Raw genomic sequence first — 4,955 nt, 5'->3', positions numbered from 1 at the left:
TCAGCGCACAATGCAAGATTTTGATCAGGAGATTTCTTGGCCAAAACCAAAGTGCGCCAAGCTATGTGCGCGCCGTGCACAGTAGTGCGCTCAGCGCACCCCTCCGCGCACCTTTACCAGTAAAGCATATTTGAACGTGCGATGTCGAGCTGTAAAGAGAAAGTGGAGTATGTGAACAGTGCGCACCGCACACCTCTATTGTGCGCTAGGCGCACTCCACTTTCCAACCACTAATCAGCCTTTTTAATCCTCTTTCCAGCTTCATTTTAAGGGGCACCAGTTTCCTTTATGTTCAGAGACTAAAACATACGAATCAAAGTAATTCTTGGGTTTATCAAAGTGCATCCAAGCACTCAAATCATTGAAGAATCAAGGATAATTCAAGAGCTTCATCCAAGATTGCTCCTAAAAGGTCAATCTTGTATTTACAGTGAATTCTATCTTTGTTACTGTTTTGTTTAAGTTTTCTAGCATGATTGTTGGCTAGTCCATTTTATGTTCATCTAGATAAATAACCGAAATGTTGAATGTTAACTATTGATTGATTGTTATTATGAACGATAGTTTGATGTTTGAATAAAAGAACCATTCTTGTTAAATTTAATCCTTTCGATTCAACTAGTTGATATGTTCATTTAATTAAGAAACATCATCTTGTTAAGTTAATGTATTGATTTACACCTAGTGACATGTGTTTATCTGTCTTTTACCTAAAGGGATAAGTTGAGTTCAAATGATTAATTTACATAAGAATGTAAGAACGACTCTTGTAGATACTTTGGAATAGCTTAATTAGTATGTGTAATTGTCTAGGAGGATGACCAATTCCTTAGAATCTGTTATACACACTTTCAACTACCCAGTTCCATTAATTAACATGTGTTAGTGATTTGCCTTATCTAGTGACGTTTATAGGGATCTTATTATAACACTTAGTTAATTACTTGGGTTGGGTGAATTGAGCATTTAACCGGACCAAGGGAATGAACTAAGTTAAACCTTTAGTTGATATAAGAGTGGATCATGTACAACACACCATTGACTTGATCATTCTTCAAGTCTTCAAACTAGTTGAATTAGTTGATTACAAATAGGAGGTCTTAGATGACAAGAACATCACTTGCGTCGTGTAATCCCGTTTGAGTGTTTGCGCAAGACTACTCTTGGTGAACCAATTAATTAGTTCTCGTGCATAACCAATCAATCCGATCTTAATCCTAAATAACATTCAACATTAAGGGTAAAAAGTCTAGATGAGCATATCACCTTAATTTGATATCAAAACTATCTTTTACTTTCATAAACTTAAAATACCAAAAATATTGTCTTTTAATCTTATTCATCACTTGATTCGCCCATCGTAAAAGGGCAAACCAAAATATCTTGTAATTATAATTTAATTAGTTAATCACAATTTAGTTTATAATCCTAATTTGACTTAGATATTGTCTTTGGAACGATACACGGATTTTACCATTTACTATACTACTACACGATCGGGTACACTGCCCGTTAGTGTGTAGCAATCTTTAATCGGTATTTTTCCATACTATTTCATACAACAATTCATATACCACGTTTTGCACATCAAGTTTTTGGCGCCGCTGCCGGGGACAGTTTTGTGTCAAAATAGAATTATTAACTAATTTGTGATTAAGTAGTTTCTTAATTCTTTTTAAATTATTAATAGTCTTTGATTTTTAGACTTATAGAATCGGTTCGTTTAATAGTTTTGTTAGTTGTGTGATTGACAGATTTTAGGTTGCATATGCCACATACCCGAAGTTCAGATTCTCCATTACTTACACCGCTTACAGAACCTGATAGAAAGCTTGAAAGAATTCCAAAAGAAGTACTTGAACTTTTTGAATCTTCATCAAAGCAACAAACTTTTGATTCAGAATCAAGTACAACCAAGCCAAGATATTCTGAATTTGGTGAACCCGTTCATCCTCCAAATTTTGAAATGGAAAGAGAGGAAAGACCGGTGGTACCAAGACAATCAATGGCGGCAAAGATGAAGGCAACCCGAACCGGACAAGGAAGTGCAATTACTCAGACACCTAGTGAGGTAAAATTTGAAATAAAAGGACCTATTCTCCAAATGATTAACAACAAATGTCAATTTGGTGGTGGTCCAAATGAAGATGCAAACGAACATATTCATCTTTTTCAAGAGATATGTCTTCTATTCAAACTTCAACCGGACACTGATCAAGCCATATTTTTAAGACTTTTCCCATGGACACTCCACGGGGAAGCACGGAGTTGGTTAGATTCATTGCCCGAGGCTACGATAGAAACTTGGGATGGTATGTTGGAAAATTTTCTTAAGAAATATTTTCCAGCTTCTAAGTCAGCGAGACTCCAACAAGAAATTACCCAATTTTGTCAAAAGCCGATGGAAACCTTGTATGAAGCATGGAATCGATTTTCCAAAATGCTAAGAGGTTGTCCAAACCATGGTTTGGATACCTTCCAAAAAGTCCAAATCTTTTACAAGGGTTGTGATGTTGCAACCCGGATTTCTATTGATCAAGCGGCTGGAGGTTCACTCATGGACAAAACCGAGCAAGAAGCTTACGAGATAATCGAGAAGCAAGCTGATTATTCTCATGAGTGGCATCAAGAAAGACCAATTACTCGTCATGCCCAAGTCCAAAGCGCCGGTGCTTATGATGACCTTAGTTCGCTAAGTGTAAAAATAGACGGTGTTTCTCGAAATATGGACAAGATCACCAAGGAAATTCATAGTATGAAGGTAGGTTGTGAATACTATGGTGGTCTCCATTTAGGAAAAGATTGTGATGCCGGTTTAACAATGGCTCAGAAAGAAGAAGTGTCTGTCATAAGCCAAAGAAATAATAATCAATTTCAAGGAAGAGCCCAGTTTAACCGAAACTTCAACAACCCGTACAACCCTCAAGGCCAAAATTCCAATTACCAACAAGGGTCAAGTAGTGGGTTCCAACAACACACTCCGGGTTTTTATCAAAAACCCCAACAGGAAGAGAAAAAGTCAAATTTGGAGAGTATGTTGGAAAAGTTGATTGCATCACAAACTCAGCTTGTTACAAACATAAACCAAACGAACGAGAAAAATGAACATCAGTTTAGAAACCAACAAGCCTCTTCAGAATTTGGAGAAGCAAATGAATGGTTTAGCTAGTTTACTTAGTGAAAGAAAATCAGGGAGTTTACCGGGCGATACTAATAAGAACCCCCGAAATGAGCACGCCAATGTTATCACCACACGGAGTGGTCTAGCGTATGAAGCTCCAAGAATACCCGAAGATTCTGATTTCAGTGTTCCGTTGAACAAAAATGATGAACTGGTTAAGGAGACGTAACAAGTGGTTGAGAAGGAAAAATGGGAGAAACCCGTAGTGAAGCCATATCAACCACCGCTCCCATACCCAAGGAAGCAACAACAAGAAAGGCTAGAAGCCGAAAGGTCAAAATTTCTAGATATGATTAAACAAATTAACATAAATATGCCTTTTATTGATGTAATTTCAGGTATGCCAAAGTATGCTAAGTTCTTAAAAGACTTACTTACTAATCGGAAGAAAATGGAGGAACTTTCATCAGTCACCATGAATGTTAATTGTTCAGCAATTTTGATGAACAAGATACCAAAAAAGTTAGCGGATCCTGAGAGTTTTACCATACCATGTCTCCTAGGAAATTTGGAATGCATTAAAGCATTAGCGAATTTAGGGGCTAGCATAAATTTAATGCCTTATTAATTGTATGTTAAGCTAGACCCCGGGGTACTAAAACCAACCCGAATGGCAATTTAACTAGTAGACCGCTCCGTTAAATTCCCTCGTGGAATTTTAGAGAATATGCTAGTGAAAGTGGGTACCCTAGTATTTCTGGCCGATTTTGTAATTTTGGACATGGAGGAGGACACACGTGTGCCTCTTATATTGGGTCGACCTTTCCTCAATACCGCTAGAGCTATGATAGATGTTCATGGGCAGAAATTGACCCTTAGCATTGAGGATATTAAGGTTACCTTTTCCGTTGACCATGCCTTGCAATACCCCGAGTCTACTGATGATAAATGTTATTATTTGCAAACCGTAGACACATATTCAGAGTTGTTGCAGGAATTTCCTGAATTGCAAGGTTCGGGAGAATGCATTTTGGTGGAAGGTGATGAAGAGAACATGGTGGAAGAAGTGAAGATGTTGACCACCTTGATGGCTAACGGTTATGAGCCAAATGATGAAGAATACAGAAAGTTGAATTTAGAAAATGAGTACCGATGTAAAACATCGATTGAAGAACCTCCCGTTTTGGAACTAAATCCACTTCTATGTCACTTGGAATATGCTTACCTTCAAGAGGATTCTACTCTCCCGGTTATCATTTCATCCGAACTCTCTGTAAGTGAGAAGTCTAAACTTGTTTCCATGTTAAAAGCACATAAACCGGCTCTAGCATGGAAAATTCATGACATCAAGGGTATAAGTCCCTCTTATTGTACACATAAGATATTAATGGAAGATAACTATAAGCCATGTGTACAAAGACAAAGGCGACTGAACCCTAATATGCAAGAAGTCGTTAAAAAGGAGATTGTCAAACTCCTTGATGTGGGTCTTATCTACCCAATTTTGGATAGTCCTTGGGTGATTCCGGTCCAATGTGTACCCAAAAAGGGTGGAATGACCGTTATCACCAACAAAAACGACCAATTAATTTCCACTAGGACTGTCACGGGTTGGAGGGTATGTATTGATTATAGAAAATTAAATGATGCTACCCGAAAAGACCATTTTCCCCTTCCTTACATTGATCAAATGTTGAAAAGGTTAGTAGGAAAGAACTTTTATTGTTTTCTTGACGGTTTCTCGGGATATTTCCAAATCCCTATAGCACCCGAGGACCAAGAGAAAACCACCTTTACATGCCCTTATGGTACTTTCTCTTATCGACGTATGCCC

General features: G+C 37.7%; 1 non-coding gene across 1 annotated transcript; it reads right to left on the bottom strand.

The window, feature by feature from the left end:
* Positions 1 to 2,362: 2,362 nt before the first annotated feature.
* Positions 2,363 to 2,469, bottom strand: LOC139887256 (small nucleolar RNA R71). The gene has a single exon (XR_011773094.1). It is a non-coding gene; the product is annotated as a small nucleolar RNA R71 (small nucleolar RNA).
* Between the last annotated feature and the right edge of the window lie 2,486 nt (positions 2,470 to 4,955).

This window comes from Rutidosis leptorrhynchoides, chromosome 1 (genome assembly GCF_046630445.1).
Source record: "Rutidosis leptorrhynchoides isolate AG116_Rl617_1_P2 chromosome 1, CSIRO_AGI_Rlap_v1, whole genome shotgun sequence".
In the NCBI taxonomy this organism is placed as follows: domain Eukaryota; kingdom Viridiplantae; phylum Streptophyta; class Magnoliopsida; order Asterales; family Asteraceae; genus Rutidosis; species Rutidosis leptorrhynchoides.
Note: the sequence above shows the minus strand (reverse complement) of the source record. Positions and strands in the feature narration are given on the sequence as shown.